Genomic DNA, 21,002 nt, shown 5'->3' with positions numbered 1-21,002 from the left:
CCCCCCCCCCCCCCCCCATGGAACTGGGGATTGAACTCAAGGTCTTTGCACTGACTGCATCCCTATCCCTTTTGATTGATTGTTTTACAGGGCTTTACTGAGTTGCCTGGGAAGGACTTGAATTTTTAATCCTCCTGCCTCAGTCTTCCATTGTACCACTATTGTAAGTGTGTGCCTCTATGCCTGGCTGTAGTTTACTGATCTGACGGTGCATTGGACAGCAAGCCTCCTGTGGCTTTGGGCTTGGGTGTGGTTGGTCCTTAAAAGCTAATAGGAATGACACAAGTAAATAGATAAACATATGTGCTACACACTGTATATCTCTGTCTCCATCTTAAAGAGCAGTTGACTGTCTCATCCTTTCTCTCTAACTGGCTTATCTGTTTCTCTCAGCATATGCAGTGCAATTTAGCTGTCCCTGCAGCTCCCTATGCCCTCTATTTAAGGGCTTGATAGAGTTAACTAGAATTCCTGCCCTCCAATTCCCTTTTCCTAGAGAGAAGAATCAGAGTGGACTGAAGTGAGTTCTGTGCCCACCCTTGCTGGAGTCTCCTGTGGCCTAGGCATAGAGTCCACCTAGCTGGCTGCCTACTTAATGCTGCTTATTCCTACTTGGCAGGCATGGAGAGATTATCCAGAAAGGTGGAATATAAGGCAGGCAGACGGATTAACAGCTCTGTTAAATGCTGCTTTTCAGGTTCTCCATCCTTAGTAATACTTGTAGAGCCCCAGTGACATAAGTAACTTAGTTACTACCTGGATTATGTAGTTGAGTACTGATAATGTACTATAGGTACTGTAGATAGCAGATAGTTAAGAAGTAGTGATGGTGTTATCAGCTGAACGTGAGTTGTGATATAGGTCTTTCTTGGGCGTAGGTGAGTTGTAATGGTAATGTTGCTTTGTTTTGCATGTTTTGTTTTTGCAAGTGCCATTTTATATCTTTAAATCTCATTATAGATACTTTATTCCTATTACAAAAGTAATGCATTTCCATTTCAGAATATTTGGAAACAAGATCATCAAAAGAAGACAAAATATAAACTATTCTTAATCCTGATGCTTAGAGATGTTCAACTATGTTGCAGTGGTGGTGAACCTGTAGCACTTGTGGGCTTTTTGTTATCATTGAAAGCTCTAAAAGGTTTGCCATCACTGAACTATGGTATTTTGGGTTTTTTTCTCCAGGTAGTTTCCATGTAGATTTTTTTTTTTTAAGAGAGTGGTACCTACTGCCTTTCCCAGTTAACATTATATTCTGAATGTTAAAAATTCTAATACATCATCACTGTGAACGGCACCATGCCGTATTGTGTAGAAGCAGTTGAACCAGCACATATGCTGCCCTAAGTGATTTTTAGGCTGAAAGGGACTGGAATGCAGGTCCCCAGGTCTGTGTAGAGACTGCCTGACGGTTTCCAGAAGAGCAAGGTGATTATAGAACTTGGTCAGAAATTCAGCATATGTAGTAATGATCACCTGTCTTTTTGGCCACCACTTTCCTGAGGATAATTTGAGTGAAGTTCATTTACTGTGTTGCAAGAAGGAAGGCTCAGCTTGAGCATTCCTGTACGGAAAATAATGCGCAGACCCTTCAGGGTTCCTAGAAGCTTCTTTGCAGCTCAGGTCTGGGTGGCCCCTGCAGTCTGTGCTTGCTTCTCCTGATAAAGCAAATGTAAGCATGCCAAATTGCTTTGCTCTAGCTTACCCCTATTCCAGGATAAATCTATAAATGCTACAAAAGGAAAGCTTATGAACATATGCTGCACAGAACTCAGAAAATGTCCTGCCTACTTAATCCTTTGCCTACTTTAGGGAGAAAAGTCTGTTTATAGTTGAACTGAGAATTGAAGATCACAAAAATGAAGATTGGATGCCATGCTAGAAATCACTGGTTGTGTTTTCTCATTTCCCTTAGAGCCATGGGTTGATTTTTCAATAAAGCTGTGTCAGTGGGGAAATGTGCTCCTCTTTCTAGGGTTCTGAGATTCGCCTTCACTTATGTGACTATGGCTAATGCCGGTGAGGAAATGTAAGTCCCCTTTCTATACACAGGTGATCAGTAGAGGGGTTTCCGGAGGGCTGGGGAATACCTCTGGAGGCCGTTATCTTTTCCCTCCGCCCATGACTCTACATGTAGATGCTTGGAGATGGAGAAAGGCATTTTCTCCTTTTGAGTTTTTTGGACAAATTCTTTCACTGAGAGATATGTGGAGTCACAGTAGAAGTGCATTAGCTCAGAAGATTGGGAATTTGCCCTTATACTTAGACTGCATACGGGCCCTTTGGTTCAATGAGTCTCTTGCAAAGAAAGTATTTTTCCTCACTGGAATATCGGCTTGCAGATACCCACAGAAGCTATTCTGTGAATCTGACACTGAAGTATCTCAGATTTGGATCTGGCTCCCATTGTGGTGAGCTAACCCATACTGGAGCTCTGGAGAACTCTAGTAGGTCTGTATCTGTCTCTTCGTCTTACAGAAGGCACTACTGTCTCATTTAGTGCATGTCTGTATCTTCCAGCTGTCTTAGACTAGAGGTCTGTGGTCCATTTGCTCTAACACCAAAGGCACTGTCTGTATATAGCCAGTCATGATGAATAACTGTAAACATGAGTAGATGCCTGCCCAGGGTGGGTGTTAGCCGAGAGGTGTGTGAGTCTGCTGGGTGGGGCAACAGCTGGGATGTCAGACTGGTTTAGTGTCTCCTGGGCAGAAGCCCTGGGGGAGTATTTTCTATCTGAAAAATATTGCAGGCATCAGGTGTCAAAATTTCCCTCCTGTGGCTGCAGATGCTCATCCTTCTGATTTAGAAATGAGGGGATCTCCTTGGTATTTCAAGTATAGGAGATTCAGAGTGAGAAGTGAAAAGTGCCGGGGCCTTTGAAATGGCAATAAATTGTGGCCATCATCATTTGTTGAGGTGTGTTTATGAACATGCCTGCATATTCATGGTGCTTGTTAGTGCCCCTGGCTGATGCTGGAAAACAGGGAAGATGCTGGACAGAAGACTGAAAGCATGTGGTGCTGCACTGTAACAACATGGACCATCATTTACTCGATAGCATGGTCTTGTGATCTGGTTTCACAGGTGTAGCTGGGTTTTTGACTCCTGCTGTGCTCTTGGCTGTGTAGTGATTACTCACTTTTCTTGAGCTTTCTTCATTTGATCTTTATCGCAGATCAGGGGGAAGATAGTACTCTTCACTCTTAACATGTAAAGAATGAACATTCAGAGAGTTTCAATAAGTTATCCTAGATTGCACAGCTTGTAGGAAGGAGGCAATCTGAGTGAGAGTACAGCCAATCTCTATCCAGACATGGCACAGGGAGAAGAATCCTCATTTCTTTGAAGAAGTTCAGGAGTACAAATGGATTCATGTGGTGTTTCTTGGGATAAACTGGGGACATGCTGTAGGTGTGAAAGTGCCCCTTTCTGTAAAGCTGACCTGTTTTTATATATCCATCCATTCACTCATGGTCAGTTCTTTCAGGCTCACACAGTTTGTTCTGAAAAATAGGCTCCTGTCTTGTTGTGAGTGAAGGTGTGAAGAGCAGTGGAGTGGCTTGGAGAACTGAGAAGCTGACCGTTGATAAGGATGGCCAGAAGGAGCTAGAACACAAGGCACTTTGTGGTACATGTAGTGAGCAGTAGCAGAGTTTGCAGCGTGTTCCCTGAGATCTTGGAGTAACCTCTAGGTAATGTGTCATCTCCCATTGGGCACCCCAGTTAACATTCCAGAAATTTGGTCTCAGCAAAGGAACTGACATTCGTTCTGTGCTGTCAGCTACAATGAAGAGACCTATTAACAGCATGCCATTTTTTTTTGTGATGGCTAATTTGTGAGCTCAGACATGTATGTCTAAAAGGGTTGGTGCAGAGAAGTAGATGGAGGACTTCTGGCCAAACAGTATGGAGGACTTCCTCTGTGACACATATTTAAAGACAGTCCCAGATATAAATAATTGTGAAGTGGTGCATAATCTGCCTTTCATATCTTTGTGTCTCATTGCAGTAGCAACCAGTCTACCCACCCCTCACTTTGCCCCCAGCCTTCAGACTTAGCACACACTCCTCCATGCTCTCAGTTTCCCGTCTGCCTCTTTTGGTGGTGCTTCACCCTCTAGCCTTATTAAGGGGACAGGGAAAATATCTACGTTGGGCCAGGGATTTAGCTCAGTGGTTCCCCTGCTTGCCTGGAAAGCGCAAGGTCCCGAGTTTGATCCCTGGTACAAAAAAAAAAAAAAATCTATGTTTATGTCTACCTATATGACACAATAATTATATAAAAAGGGGTAAAATGTTTCAATGCATATTTATATTACCCATTTACTTTGAGTCTGAACTTAATACCAGTAATTTCTTACAGTGTTCTATATGGCACATGAGATGAGATAAAAGAACATATTTTTGGTTAGTTGCATTAAATTTTTCAAGTTTCCTTTTTATAGCAAATGATATGTTATATACAATGTTTAACAAATGACATTGGCTGTTTACAGTGTCAATATAAAATTGTCTCCTTCAAAATGTTAATTTAGATTGGAAAAATTGAGCTCATTTAAAGAAAAAATATTGTATTAATGATAGAACTTTGGTTTACAGGTATAAAAATCATGAAGTTTTGGGACAATTATATTATTTTATCTGGGTATACATGCATGTCTTCCTTTGTCTTTAGCTGAGGAGTATTGCTTATCTTAGAAGTAGGGCATTTAATTGATAAGTGTGGAGAGAACACTCCAAAAATCTTATTCATAGATGAGTACCTACTTTGCTGTCATGATTGTCATCTGGTTACACATGACTCTTGTCACACCAGCCTTTTTTCTTAATGTTTATATTTTAGGGAAAGCAATTCTCCTTTCCTAGGATCCAATTTTGTGTCACTATGAGACAGGTAGCCACAAAGCTCCTTTTTCATTTAATATTCACAAGAACATGACCTAATGGTAGAGTGTGTAGACCCGGCATCTATAGCAGAAACAGTCTACTAACTGTATAGTTAACAGAGAGATATAATAGAATAAGTAGAATATTTATTTTATGTACCAAAAGTAGCACCTAAATCTATTCCTGAACAATTTTTTAAAGGAGAAGAAAAATTGTCAAAAATAAAGAGTGGTTTTTCTCTGAAAAATACTCAGTAGGGTAGGAAAGAAAACAAGCAGCTGCAGTTTTAGGTGGACCTGATGTCGTGGGATTCTGGGGCTTGCTAGCATGAGAGTACTAGAATTACTTGGTAGAGTTTTTTGGTCTTTGAGTGGGTGTGTCATCAGGCAGACCAGGGACTGTCAGAGCAGTGTGGTAGAATTAATGAGGCTTGGTTACCTGCACATGGCAGGCTAGGAGGTATCCCGGGGTGACTTCAGCCCTGTGATTCCAGATTTCCCCCAAGTCCTACAATGTATTTGGTTGGGTGCTTCCTACAAGTATGAGAAAGAACATATATTTCTTAAGGTCTGTTGCCACATTTTTTCCCAGCCAGGTTATTGCTACAAAAGTAATTTGTCATCCTTATAGAGACAGGTGTTGGCATTTTCACAGTGTGTATTTCTTTATGTGCTGTAGCCTCTTGATAGTTGATGAGTGAGAGATGCATTTTCTGTCTCTCATTCATCTGTAATGTTACTAATACAGCCATACCACATCATCACTTGTTGGATTTTTATCTAGTTTTGGGGGAAATTCATCTTGCTACAAAGAAACAATTAATTTAGGCTAGTCTGTCCCTAGGAGGTTTTTGTCAAGCTAAAAATATTTTAATTTAAAAATACTTTTCTTACTTTATATGAGTGAGAAAAAAACCTGTGAATTTCTTTGTTTTTTTGTTTTTTTGTTTTAGCTGCAAAATGGTGGGGATAACCTTTCTTGAAATCCATCTATCTTGTAAAAGTATTAGATTGGTAACTTAGAGGAAATCAGGCCTGAAATGGTGCCTGCCATTGACTGTCTCCCTCTGCCCGTCAAGGTTGACTGGTACAGCCGATCATTCACTAAGCACTTTCCACTGCTCAGTGCTGGCAAGCAGCTGTTAGCATCATTGATAAGGTCTCTGCCCAAGAGTGCCTGGGGTCTAGTAAGTAGAAGCAGGTCAGCCAATCAATTGATATGTTATTTTGGGCCAAATTAATTTTTCTTTTTGGCACAGGGATTGAACTCAGGATCTTGTGCTTGTGAGGCAAGCACAGTGCCACTGAGCTAAATCCCTGGCCCTGGACACAATTAATTATTAAAATAGTCTTGAGTTTTATACAGTGTGCTAACCATCATTCTGTTGTTTATTACCAAATACCTGAGAAAATCTACTTAAAAGGAGGAAAGATTTACTTTGACTCATGTTTTCAGAGGCTTCAGTCTATGGTCACTTGGCCCTGTTGTCTTTGGGATTGGGGCAAGGCTGCACATCACAGTGGAGGGAACATGGTGCGGGAAGCTGCTCACCTCAAGGTGGCTACGATGCAAAGAGAGAGAGTGGAAGAGGCAAGGGTCCCTTTCAAGGGCAGCTGCTAGTGACCTGAATTCTTTCCATGGGCCTCACCTTCTAAAGATTGTGTTATCAGCAAGCTACCAAGGCTTCAAATCATGGCCTGTGGGGGGTCATTCAAGATCTAAATGATAACATTCCAACAACCACAACTTTGGTATTTTGTCAGGCTTGCTATTTACAGTTCATGCTGGTGCTCCCAAAACAATGGGAACTGACGAGAGGAGAAAGTGCAGTAGAACTTCCACTGTCTTCCTTTTCTCATGCATGACAAGCAAAACTAGGTTTAATTTACTGCTTGCTGTATTGATTATTGAGAAGATACAAAAACGTAAATCCGTTTAATATGTTATCTTCTGACTTCTTGTAAAGTGGATGATCCTAATGAGTAATGGTGTTTTTTAAGAACTAGTGTCTACATCTTAAGTGGTTTTGTTAATGAGCTGTTGGTGTGAAAGTTCACCATGTGGCTCTAAATCATTCACTAAGCCATCAGAGACCTCTGCCCCACCAACAATTTTCTCGAATTTGTATAGCACAATTATGATTGACTACAAACCTCATAGTTGCATTGCAGGAATTAATATAGTGGGGTTCTACATAAACTGTTGGCTGCTGTGAAGGAAAACGAATGCTAGGAGCTTCTAATAAGATGGTCAGCAGCTCAGTAGTCAGACTTCGCAGTGTTTGCGCACTACCCACCTTCTACCTATTATATATTTTTTTCTTGGCCTAGGTAGCAAACAGGTGAAGGGAGAAAATGATTTTTTGTGTCTACTTTGGATAGAAGTATAATGTCATTATAGGATTGTATAATTGGTATATGTATGTATCACATCTTAATTCTTTTTTTATCCTGTTCCCCTTTCCCCTCCTCCCTCCATCTCTTGGTTGCTTTCCCTTTTGCAAAGGATCTATTTCCCTGCTTATTTTTGTCTTTTATATTATTTTTTATTTACTTATATTTAATTGTATTTATTTATATTTTGCTTTTAAATTTGTTTATATTTTGGGTTCTATATGTGTGTATGTGTGTGTGTATGTGTGTGTGTGTATATATATATATTTTTTTTTTTGGTACTGGGGATCAAACTCTGGACCTTGAGCTTCTGAGGCAGGCAGAGGAACCACTGAGCTACATCCCCAGCCCTCTCAGATATATTTATCTTTTAGGTATATATGAAACCATGTGATATTGAAACTTGTGTGTCTGACTTACAATTGGTATCTTGGTTCACGAAATTAATGATTTCCATAGTTCTGGCATCAGAATTGTTGACCAGAATCATGGAGAGAATTAAGTTTCTAAACCAAGGTGCTGCTATATTTCATTCAACATTATAGTCTGAAGGTGCATTCATTTTCCTGAAAATGATTCAAGTTTATCCTTCTTTATGGCAAAGTAGTACTTCATTGTGTATAAATACCACATTTTCTTTATCCATGTCCATCTGCCGATGGACATATAGGCCACTTCCAAAACTTAGCTATGGTAAATTGTGTTCCTATAAATATGTATCACTGTTATGTGATATCTTTAACTCTTGGGGAACAGCTAGATGGGGAATAGCTGGGTCAAATGGAAATTCTAGTTTTAATTTTTTGAGAAATCCCCATATTGATTTCCATATTGGATATATTAGTTTACGTTCCCACCAAAAATGTAGAAGTGTTCTTTTTTACCCTTGCAGTCTCATTAGCATTTATTATTATTTGATTTCTTGATATTTGTTATTCTTTCTGGAGTAAGATGTAATCTCAGTATTGTTTTAATTTGCATTTGCCTAATGGCCAGAGATGTTGTAACATTTCTTCATGTATTTATTGACTATCTGTACTTCATCTTCAAAGAAGTGTCTATTCATTTCACTTGCTAATTTATTGACTGAGTCTTTCATTTTGGGTGGCCTAATGTTTTTAGTTCTTTATATATTTTATATATTAGTCCTCTGATGAAAACATAGCTGCCAAATTCTTTTCCCATTCAGTAGTTTGTTTCTTCCCTCTGCTGGTTGTTTTCTTTGGTATGCAGAAGGTTTTTACTTTGATATGATTCTATTTGTTGATTGTTGTATTTCTTGTGCCAATGGCATTCTATTGAGAAAGTCTTTGCCTATGTCTATGTCTTTAAGCGCTTTGCCTATTTTATCTTCCAGCACATTGTTTGAGCTTTAACATTTATATCTTTGATCCATTTTGATTTTAGTTTAGTGAGAGTTCGGTGAAGAGTAGGGGTCTAGATTCAATATTCTGCATGTGGATAGCCAATTTTCCCAGCACCGTTTGTTAAAGCAGCCATCTTTCTTCCCTGGTGTGTTTTTAGGCCTTCTGTCAAAGATCAGATGGCTGAAAGTGCCTGAGGTTATTTCTGTATCCTGTATTCTATTTCTTTAATCGACATGTCTGTTTTTATGCCACTTCCATGCTGTTTTTCTTTAAATTTTTTATCACTGTAGCTTTATAATATAATGTGAAGTACAGATTTTGATGCCCCCTGCTTAGCTCTTGTTGCCTATGACTGCTTTTGCTCTTCTGGGTCTTGTCGAGTTTCATATGAATTTTAGGATTGATTTCTCTGGTTTTGTGAAGAATGCTATTGGTATTTTGATATGATTGCATTAAATTTGTATATCTATCAGTTTTGGAAGTATGATCATTTTGACAATACTGCTTTTGCCTATTCAGGAATAGGGGATATTTTTCCATTTTTGATGCTCTCTTTAATGTCCTTCTTTCATAGTGCTGTAGTTTTCATCGTAGAGGTCTTTCATTGCATTTGTTGTGTTCATTCCCAAATATTTAATTTTTCTTGGTGCTATTATGAATGGAATTGTTTTCCTAATTTCTTTCTTGGTGAGTTCATTATTGACATATGGCAATGTGATTGATTTTTGTGTGTTGATTTGGTATCCTGTTACATTACTGAGTTTGGTTATTAATTGTAGGAGTCTTTTGGTAGAAATTTTTGAGCATTCTATGCAGAGAATAATGATAATTTGACTTCTTCCTTTCTAATACATACTCTTTTTGTTTCTTTTTCTTGCCTGATTGCTCTGGCTAATGTTACGAGCACTATATTGAACAGGAGTGGTAATAGTGGATATCCTTATCTCATTCCTGATTTTAGAGGGAGAGCTTTAAGGTTTTCTCCCATTTAATATGATGTTGGCACTAGGTTTAGTCATAAATAGCTTTTATCAGATTAATACAAGGTCCTTCTGTTCCTATTTTCTTCAGTATTTTTATTGTGAATGGTTATTGGATTTTGTTGAAGGTTTTTCTGCATCTGTTGTTATGATCATGTGATTTTTGTCCATGCTTCTCTTTAAGTGATATATTATATTTATTTATTTGTGTGTGTTGAACCATCCTTGAATGACTGGGATAAGGCCTACTTGGTTGTTTTTGTTGTTCCGTTTTTTTTTTTTTTTAGTATGTGTGCTGCCGAAGCAAGCACATCTGTGTCTCTAAACTTTTTTTGATATTGGGGATCGAACTCGGGACCTTACACTGGTGAAGCAAGTGGCAGAACCACTGAGCTACAAATCTGGCCCTTTGCTTGGTCATGATGTGTGATCTTTTTTTATGATTTATTGCATTCTGTTTTCCCATATCTTGTTGAGGATTTTTGTGTCTGTGTTCATTCAAGAGATTGGCCTATAGGTCTTTTTTTCAGCTGTGTCCTTGGCTCATTTTGGAATTAGGGTAATGCTAGCTTCCAAGAAACCAGCTTTAGAATAAGATGCAGCACCTGCCATTTTCATGCTATCTTCCAGTTACTACTCTGCTTCTTGTCCAGGTCACCACTATCTTGACTCCTAAATCACATATTTGTTTTGCCATGGTTTTGAATGTAGTTGGTATATGAATATCCTTTATCTTTTAATATATTCTGTACTTTCAGAAACATTAAAAATATGAACAATGATTTAAAAACTAAACTTTACCAACTTTTGTTCTAATGTATCTCCAAAATGTCAAACTGGCAAGAAGAGGCTTATAAAAAGCATAGACATATAAATAACCTATAAGGTTCATGTTCCTGTACCATATCATATGACCACTGTGCAAAAACTAGATTATAATAACTTACCTCAATGTGTTTTTTAATAGAAACTACGATGTCAATTTCCAATTGATTGTCTTTTGATGATGCCATATTAATGTAGTATAAGTCATAATACCCAATTAAATAAGAAATATTAAATTAATTAGAAACATTAAAGTTATATCTTTTGACTACTGGAAACAAAACTGGAGCAGGGTAAATATTACAAACAAACCGTGGCAATTTTGTTACTTAATCTATTTGTTATAAGGCTAGTGATGGGGCAAATGGTGGAGCTTTCTGGTTCTTCAGGGTTCCAGCGGTGAGCTTCCTGTGCCACTGAAGTGGAAGTGGCCCAGCAGAACCAGGTGCTGTTTGCATGCAGAAACCACAGAGCCAGATCCCCACAGCTCATTTCTTCTTTTCGGCTTTATAGGAGCAAGTGTACCTCGTATGCTGGCTGTGTTCCATTTTCTTCACCATTTTACAGAGGGAGTTGCCATTGCCAGCCCTTTACTTACCAACAATTCCTACCTTCTTCGTGTGTTTGGCAGTGTTGTTAAGACCTTGGTCTGAGCTCAAAGAGCATGTCTTTGAATTTTATGTAGTAAAAAGAATCAAAGTAGGGATTTCTCTGTATGTGACATCTTTTGTTCAACATTATAATTGTGACATGTGGAGATTTTTTTGTGTTTAAGAAGCAGTGCAGACTCACGGATTTCAAATAAAATCATAGGCTGGGAAAATACCTTGGAAACTTTCAAATGCCTTGCAATTGTAAGGATGGATTTGGTGACTGGGCATTTTAGTATTCTGAAGTATTTTGATATGTTTCAGGAAAACATTTCTCCAAATTTTTGTGTCTTTTAATTATTATTGACTGGTTCAGCCACACAATTTATATGTGTAAATTTGACAGTGACTTATACAGAATAACTCATTTATATCTCAAGAGAGAAAACTATAACATTTCTAGATATTAATGTTCCAAAGTTCATCTTAGAAATGTACACCCTGAGGTTTGTTCTTGTACAGGTTAGTGGATACTTTCTTATAATTGATTAATTAACTTCAAACTAGAGAATTTTTGAACCTAAGGCTATATCAATGTTTCTTTTATATTTAATTGCATAACTGTGAATAATATATAACTAGAATTTTTTTTCTTTTAGTGTTACAGTATATATAGAATTTGACATACAGGTCAAACTTCACAGTACAGCACCATCTCCTAAAGGCCAAATATGTAATGGTGTTCTTAAAAAGAACACCCCACCCCCACCACATACCCCATCAAAACCAAATTACATCCCATATGCATGTCTCATAATCCTCTCTGAAAGTTTAAAACGAGTGTGTAGAAATGCCAAAGAGGCCGAAAACTGTGCAGGTTTTATTTCATTTTATATTTTGGTATTAGAAAATATGTAACCAAATCAGAAATTTTAGATACACACTTGAAATCACTTTTCACCCCCCCACCCCCAGTTTATTTTTAAAGACCAGGAGTTTCCTTATTTATTGAAAACTTAACCAGAGTATAAACTAAAGAAATCCTGTTATATAATTGCTTTTGTGTCAGGTTATAGTGTCAAAGAGCCATACAGTTTGGGGATCTTTAAGAAAAAGAATAAAATGTTATGAATGTAAAATTTGATATAAAGGTTAGTATTTATTTCAGTGATTCAATTAAACGATTTGGTTGCCTATCATTGAAGATCTCTTTACCAGAAACACTTACAGAAGCTTCTCGTCTCACTGAGAACACTGGCTCTTGTAAGTGTGCTCAATGCTCCCAGGTCCCGTGGAGGAGTGCCCTGGTATTTAAGCTTCTCTGGCATCATGCTGATCCTTCTCTGTCTGTTCAGACATGCTGCTGAGTCAGTGACAGGGTAGCCAGTTAGGTGACAGCTGGAAAGCTGAAGAAGACATTTATTTGGAATAACCTGAAAATGTAATTTCCAGTCAGCCTCGAGGTAGTATTACCGCTTTCTGAGTGAACTGAAAAAAGAAAGATTTATAAAATTCAAACCTTTAAAGATAGTTCTCCAAAAATAGAATAATTTCAGGATATGTTGCCTTTAAGATTAAGTCACTGTAATGAAAGATCCATGAGAAAATGTGTTAATAAGGGAGGGAGGAGAGAAGTTAGATAATGGGTAGCAAAATACAGTTCCACAGGAGGACAAGCTTAGTGTTCTGTAGCACGGCACAGTGACTGTTTTTTGCAATTTTTTTTATTATATATTTTATAAAGAAGTAGAAGAGTTTGAAGGTTCACAGCATAACGAAATAGGAAATGTATAAGGAGGTGGAAGTGCTAATTACCTTGATTTCATCATAACATTTTATATTCTTGTATCAGATTGCCACAGTATACCCCATAAATATGTATAATTATTATATGTCAATAACAATAAGTAAGTATCTAGAAATGATACAATAATCATCTGTTCTACAATGAAAGTGTTACTGAAGAGAAGAGGCATTGACATGTTTTAGAAGTGTGAGTTTCTACACGTGTTGATTTCCTTCTTTGGCTCACACAGTAAGCTCCTGATGGAGGAGCAACAGCTGAGCTTCACGAAACAGGTAAATCTTTTTGCTGTCTTTGGAATACAGGGGCTGCAGCACTGGCTACCATCAGTAGGGCATGAGCTGCTCTTCCATTAGACAGATATTTAATAGACCAAGAATACCAGTTGCCTAACACCAAGGGCTTTCGTGACTCAAAGTCTGGAAATAGCTCTTCAGGGAAGTGTTTTAGCTCTTCACCATGAATACAACCTAGAGTAATGGTGAACCTTTCTTTTAGAGATGAGTGCTCAAACTGCAACCCAAAACTCATTTACTTACCGCAAAGTGCCAGCGCTCTAATTAAACCTGAACACTGAGGTTTTAGTTTAGAAAAAACATCTCATACATTAACATATTTTGTCTTAAAAGAAAAATAACATGCATGCCATAGGTTTGCCACTGCTGACCTATACAAACCTAAAACCCAGGTCAGCTCCCCACCGTCAGCCTTTTGATTCAGTTATCTAAGCATTTATCACAACTTCGTTAAGCTTTCTGAGATATTGTTATTATTCTAATTTTCTATAGGAAAATGTGCCAGTTAACCTTGATTGACATCATGACCGTATTAAGGGACTCCTGGGAGGTGATAGGACTGCAAGGACACTTCCTCATAGTCGAATGGGCTATTTGGAGCGAGGGCCTTGCTAGAGGATGTAGGTCACGGGAGCATGACCCTGAGGACTATGTCTGATCTCTGCCCTCTTCCTCTCTGACTCCTCCTGTTCTCTACTTCCCCCATGACCTGAGTCAAACAGTTTTTCTCTTTCATGCCCTTCCATCATGATGTTCTTGCCTCATAGCCACCTAACTGTGCTCTGAAATCTCTGGAACTGTGAACCAAAGTAAGTTTTGTCTCCTTGTGGGTGTTGGGAATTTTATCCTACCAATGGGGATGCAAACCAATGCAGAAAATGAGAAGAGATCTTGGCTACTACTTTATGCAACTCCAAGGGGTATTACAAGCTACTAGTAGCTTGATATGGTGTCTCATGACCATAATCCCAGCTATTCACGAGGCTATAGCAGGAGGACCACTAGTTTGAGGCCAGCTTGGACACTTAGTAAGCCCCTGGGGAAGCACTGGCTATAGCGTGATGGTAGAATTCCTTCAAACCCCAGTACTGGAAGGAAGGAAAAGAAAAAAATTACCCAACAACTGATTTGGGAATTTCGTTAAGTATATTCTTAGACTGTTTATGCTACTATAACAAAATACTAGAGACTAGCTAATTTATGAGCAGTAGGATTTGGTTTCTCAAGGTTCTGGAGGCTGAGACAACCAACATCAAGGTGTTACCAGATTCCCATCTAGTGCTTCCAAGAATGACACTTTATTGCTGCATGCTTTGAAGGGGAAAAATGCTGAGTCTTCACATGGTAGAATGGTTAGGAAAGCAACCTTGACCTCTTATCTAAGTGTGTTAATCCGATTCATGAGGGCTCTGTTCTCGACTTAATCACCTCCCAAAGAGCACACCTCCTAATACCATTACATTAGGGATTATGTTTCAACATGAATTTTGGAGGGGATCTCATTCACTTGATAGCTCCTATATTGTAAGGTCAAGTTGAGTGGATGGTACAGGTCATGTGTTCCTTAATGAAAAATTTCCTAGCGCTCCATTTGTTGATTTTCATGGAGGTTTCAACCTGCCATCAGGGAGGATGGATGCCATCAAGTTTAAGAGAGAATTTGGATAAATTATTTGAATTGCATTTAATTATTATTTGTTGCATATTTTTATTTATTTTTTATGTGTTTATGTGACAGACTCTAAGGTTTTTATATGCATTACTGTCTTTGATTTTCTTCCTAATTCCTCTCACAATATTATGTTCTTTATTCTTTGCTCAGCCTTTCATATGAGTTTCACAACAGTGCTATTGGGATCCACATCTCCTTGTCATTTAACAAGGATGTGCAAACATATCAAAACATATTTTTTTGTTTTTCCCAAGATTCTGTAGAATTTTCCACCAAGACTGGAACATAGGTGCCTCATTCCTACTTTTAATGTTCTAGAAGGTCAGACTTGGAAATTAGTGTTTTCATAGTCAACTCATTGCCAATAGGTACCTAGAAAGATTGGTGACATCTAAATGGCTAATTTCATTTCCATAGACACAACATTTTCAAGGTGTTGAAAATATCAGAATAGCCTGAGACATATGTGCAAACAATCACTTAAAATTAACAAGTAGAAAAGATTGAAAGATGAAACAGTATCTTAATGACTGAAAACAAAGTTTGGCATGGCTATAGCATGTGAAAACTCATTCCTAAAGAAAATACCTGCCAAATCAAGTACTGTAACTTACTGGGAAGCTAATCAGCAGTTGGGCTGTTACAGATGGAATTGTGAGCCACCCCTCCCCAGAATAAACTTTGAGCAGGTAAAATTGCCAGTGTGGATGAATCATACAGCTTTGTAAATCTTTTCCTGATGATCTATATTTAATGACATGTCTATTTATTTAAAATGATTGTCTTTGCACATATAAATTACATCTGTAATTAAATGTCTCTTTCTTTGACATTATGGTGTAATTGTTTTATCACGGTGGTTCTTTTGAGACTCTGTAAGTGTTGTTGGTTGTACTTATTTCAGAGTCACCATAATCAGCGGATGTGTATTTTAAATGTGTCACAGGACCTTGAGTTTCTAATCTATTTTTAATGTTACCAAAGCAGAACAGAAAGCATAAAGAGATGTGAAGACTGACTCCATGTGTTAGCAGGGTAAGAAGCAAGTTGGTACCTTTTCTCGCACCTGTGTCTTCTCTGGCTGTTCTGCATCCACCTCTAGTAGACACACTCCCCTCATCCCCATCAACCTTCTGTGAGTATCACAGAGTCCTCACAAAAGTTCTCAGCTACTGCAGATCGTGATTCATATGAAGAGTTTTTTTCTGATTGCTGTTTGCTTAAATAAAGCATTGGCACAGTCAGAGTCCAGAGTCCCAGAGGGCCCTGAGTAGATAACACACGGATGACAAGTTAGAAGGGACAGGCTGGCTGTGATTGCTCAGGGGACACTGGGCTTTTAGACGAGGAGGCATGAAGTCTGGAGATTAGGGCTGCTGTTAAGATGTGTGTACAAAGCTCCTTCTTATCCTGTCTGGGTGCCAAACCTTATGCTTAAAGTCACTTTCAAATGGTAAATTTATCCCTCAGTTTCCCTTTTTATGGCCTAATAGTATCTTTAGGTCCTCACAGGGTAGAGCAGTAGGAAATTTGTATTTTTTCCTATGAAATTTTCTTTCACTGAAAGCTTGTTGGAAAATGTGAACTGTGTTTTACAAATAAATCCCAGAGATATAATGAACTATATATGCATATATTGGATGAAATATAGTGAATTACCACCCACTGGTGATATTTAAACTTTCTATCACGAAAGACATCAGAGATACTGTAAGAAAAATAAATATTCCATATCACAGATACACAGACTGACAGACAGACACATACTGAGGTCATTTTTAGTCTTTAGGCAAACACAATTATTAGCAAGGAAATTGGTAAGCACCTTTTGTAGTGATGGATGGGTTACTGAATTGTCAAAGTTGTCAAAGCAAATCAAAATATGACTGATTGAGTTTTTTAAAAAGAGATTTTTTTTTTCATGCACACTTTAATCAAGTACAACAAAAAGAATTCCTCATGGTCTCATTGAAGAAATGTGTTAGAACACATAATAAGTTGGTGGCCTCCATTACCATAGGCAATACCTAGGTGTACTGGTAGTTTGTTTGGTCTTTACTGTATTTGTTTTTGTTTTTTTATTTTTTGTTTTGCAATAAGTTTTGTTTAACCTTTTAGCATTCATTTTGGGATGTAGTTAGCAATTAACATTTTGCATACTCACATCTATTTTCTTTAATCCATGCCCATTGCATCCTCCTTGCCTCTCCTTGTTAACTCTTCGTCTATTTTCTTGTCATCTTTTTTAGATTCCATACATTAGAGAGAGCCAATATATACCACAGAGTGGTAGATATGGTAGCTCTGTTTTTGATATTTTGAGGGACCTTCATACTGATTTCTGTAGTGGCTGTATAAAGTCATATTCCATCAGCACTATAGAAAGGTTCCTTTTACCCCATTTCTCACTATTTATTGTTTTTGTATTCTTCACAGCCATTCTGACTATGGTGAGATGGAATCTCAGTGTCGTTATTTTTCACTCTTCAAGGTTTATTTGGTGTTGTGGTTGGATTGTAGTTGGATTGTCACTTGCTTACACTCTTCACAGGTAGATCTTCAGAGACCCTTAATCATGGTAGAAATGGTATGTACTCCCCTAAGATTCTTCATACTTTCTGCCACATCTGCCACAGACAGTCAGTCCAGTGGCTTTTGAGTTTGATCACTTCATAAGCACTGTCAACCACCTGTTTGCCAACCTCTTTCTAATGCTCCCTGTCCCCATCTGTTCCTAACTCGGGGTGCAGATTCTTCAGGGAGATGCCAACAATATTAACTCCAGTCCACACAGGCACACTAGAGTCGCCACGCTCCCTGAGGATCCATCCATGGCAGCTTAGTGGGTGAACTCCCAGACTTTCCCCATCAGGTAATGGAACCCGGCTGAATCCAGATTGCAGCCACTGCTAATAACACGGTTTTTGGGAAAGCCACTTATCTTCCAAGCCACATAGGTCAAGATATCTACTGGATTGGAAACAACAAACAACATGCAGTTTGTGCTGTACTTTACAATATTAGGATGATGAACTTAAAGATGTTCATATTACACTGGATCAAGTTAAGACTGCTTTCACCCTCTTACTGACATGCCCCAGCTGTGATGATAACCAGCTTGGAGTTTGCAGTCACATTATAGTCTTTGCCAGAGACAGTTTTTGGTTCTAAGGGAAAAACTGCTGTGTTGGAGATCCATCATCTCCCCCTTCAATTTGTCTTCCATGACATCAGCAAGAGCAAGTTCATTTGCCAAGTCCTTTGTTAAGGTCCTGATGGCACAGGATATGCCCACAGCCCCAACTCTGACAACTGTAATCTTATTCTGGGGGACCTGTTCTTCCTTGAGGAGATTCACTATCAGCTGATTCTTGACACTGGCCATTTTAGACTTAGAACCAAAGGAACCCAGAAGTGCATGTTGGGCAGGTGTCAGGGTGCGCTGTTGCAAGGTTTGGACTCCTCGGCCACGGCTTATGATTAAACTCTAAATTCTTTGAGAAGAATTGTTGAATTATGTTATTTTTCCTCCAGTAAATTTGCTGTTGCTTATGACAAAGACTCTTTGACCAAAATGTTATCGCAGTTCTCTGAGCCCTCTTCTCCACTAGGTATGCATTCACTTTGACCCGGGCACCTCTACTCCAGTTTTTGGCTGCCTAATCCAATTTTAGCAAGAATTCTGAGAAGTGATATCTGATTACCCTTGATATCAATTAAATTCCTCCCTGCATCTTTGCTGTCCAAGTTTTTGGTCTACCTTTAGCAAAAATCCTGTTAGGATTAAGTTAGCAAGAATTGCGAGGCAGGCGGCCGAACCACTGATCTAAATCCCCAGCCCCTCAATGCAGTCTTATCATTCTAAAAAGAGTCAGAATAATTTTTAACTTCTCTTTCTTGCCTTTACACAGTTATTGTCTTATATCATTTAAAAAAGCATTAAAACACCTCATAAGCACAAGGAACTGAGTTTTCTCCCCAGTACCAAAAAAAAAAGCATTAAAACGGGGGAAAATGTTCATTTTTCACATTTAATTTTTTTGCATGATTTAAACTGTTATAATAAATTCATATTAAAGATAAGTATCACTCAAAATTTAAAGTTTTTAAAATTAGAATTTTAAATAAATATGATTCTTACCAAACTTTTTGGTCATTAAAAGATGATTTTTAGAATGTGGTAAAATCATGAGTCATATAAGATATATGTGACTGTGTGCTAAATATTTTTATTTTACTTGTATGACTTGAGAGAACCAAACAGATGTCATAACTGGCTCAAAGAAAAAGTCAAACAGCATAAATGTGTATGAAGTAAAGAAACGTTGAGTTGCAAGTTGAAATAAAACTAGTTTTACCACAGTGGAAAGAATGTCCATTAAAGTTACTATTTGTCAGGACAGAATGTGTCTACTTTTATCAGTTATCTATAAGTCACAAGTGGTATGAAATAGCTCATAGACAGTGTGCAAGCCTGGAGTCAGATGGCCAGGAATATTGTTTTCCTACAAGGTGAAGGCCATCTTTGACATAGGTGTGTACCCTATATATTGACTTGAAATTAACCTTTGAAAAGTACAAAATGATCTGATAATTAAGAGGGATCATATATGAGTAAATAGCAAAGATGAACATATTATGTATTCACCCATATAATACTAGAAAAACTAGAAATATTTTATAATATATGCCTTTAGCCTTCGACCTTGTAGCCAGAGACTGAAAAGAAAAGGATCTGTTTTCCCTGTACTGGGAAATTCAAACTTCATGGTGCAAGTCAACTGTCTACCTAGAACAGGCTGTTTACAGAATTCATTTTCATAATTGAGCATATTCATTTGACCCAAAACATAGAGAAGACTATATAGTGGGAAATAAACAAAAACAGTTTGAAACCATGCCTGGAAAAAAATCCATATTATTTAGCAACCAGTCAAGCCAAGGAATGCAGGAGTGGAGATATTGTGCTGCCTCCATTCTGAGAATGCCAGCTGGAAGGCCGTATGGCTCAAGTTGAGATGCTTAAGTCGATGTTAGGAGATTGACTTAGGTCTTCCTCCCTAGGAGATAGAGCCAGAAAAAGGAAACTTCCACGTGAAACTCAAAAAGTAGGGCCTCTGGTAACTGCCATTACATAAAGTATTTCCTGGACATTTAATAACCATTGTTTGCATATGTTTTTGTCCCTCATATTTGAATTAACATTTCCAAGCGTGTGTGTTACTTTTATTTCTGTGGCTCCTTTTCTTGACCTGAGGGCTTAGCAAACTTATTCTGAAAAAGCCAAACAGAAAATGTTTTCAGCTTTGGTGCCCTCTGGATTCTTCCACAGTTCCTCAACTCCACCTTGGAGAGTGAATGCAGTGGTAGAAAATAGGCGGTATATTTATGGGCATTGAAATTTGATTTTTATATAATGTTTATATCATTTTTAGTTTGTAGCTGTATAAAAGGTGACTGTTGGACATTGCCTGTGGGCCTAGGTGTGCCAACTATTGCTTTACGGAATGGGTAGGATGTAGATCAGATTTTCATGTTGTGATCTGTCTTTTTTCAACTGAGAGATCTTGGGCAGATGAGCTCTCCTCTGAAATTGGATTTTCTTTAAAATGTTGATGGGTATCTAAACATGGACTTGTGTTGTGCACTGAGTAAATTATGCTAAAACATGTAGTTCCATGCTTGGGCCATAAAAAAGCACTGAATAGTTGTTTCTCTTCTCTCTCTCTCTGTTCCTTTCTACCTTTTAATACCTTATTTCTTTAAATTTCTGTATGATTTGGTTTTTTACATTAACTGATTGATTTTGCTATGAATTGAATTTTTGTAAATGGCATGTAACTTTCATATTTATGTTACATTTAGGATACATTACATTTAATAGGAATAGGAACATAAAATATATTTATATGTTAAGTGGGCTCAAGAAAAACTTTGGATTGAACCCTAATGTTAATCCTATCCCTGCTCAGGTACTCTGTCGTTCACATTTCCTCACACTGGATTTTCGCAAGAGGCCTTCTGTCTCAAGGTAGACTTTTATATTTTTGCTGAAGAGAGAGGTAGGCTGCATCTGGAGTGGCCCTGCTGGGCTTCTCTAGCCCTTGTAGAGTGTGTGGTCAGTAATTCATCATTATTTTTCCTACAGAGGCTCCATGATGATACCAGAATCTTCACCTACT

At 38.1% G+C, this 21,002-nt stretch overlaps 1 protein-coding gene and 1 pseudogene across 5 annotated transcripts in view; one reads left to right on the top strand and one right to left on the bottom strand.

The window, feature by feature from the left end:
- Positions 1–21,002, top strand: part of Fhit (fragile histidine triad diadenosine triphosphatase) — a 1,329,438-nt gene that overhangs the window by 38,085 nt on the left and 1,270,351 nt on the right. The gene's annotated exons all lie outside the window — the stretch shown is intronic.
- LOC104875550 lies at positions 17,380–18,217 on the bottom strand (annotated as a pseudogene).

The sequence above is a fragment of the Fukomys damarensis genome, unplaced genomic scaffold (genome assembly GCF_012274545.1).
Source record: "Fukomys damarensis isolate Sample0158 unplaced genomic scaffold, DMR_v1.0_HiC HiC_scaffold_28, whole genome shotgun sequence".
NCBI lineage: Eukaryota > Metazoa > Chordata > Mammalia > Rodentia > Bathyergidae > Fukomys > Fukomys damarensis.
Note: the sequence above shows the minus strand (reverse complement) of the source record. Positions and strands in the feature narration are given on the sequence as shown.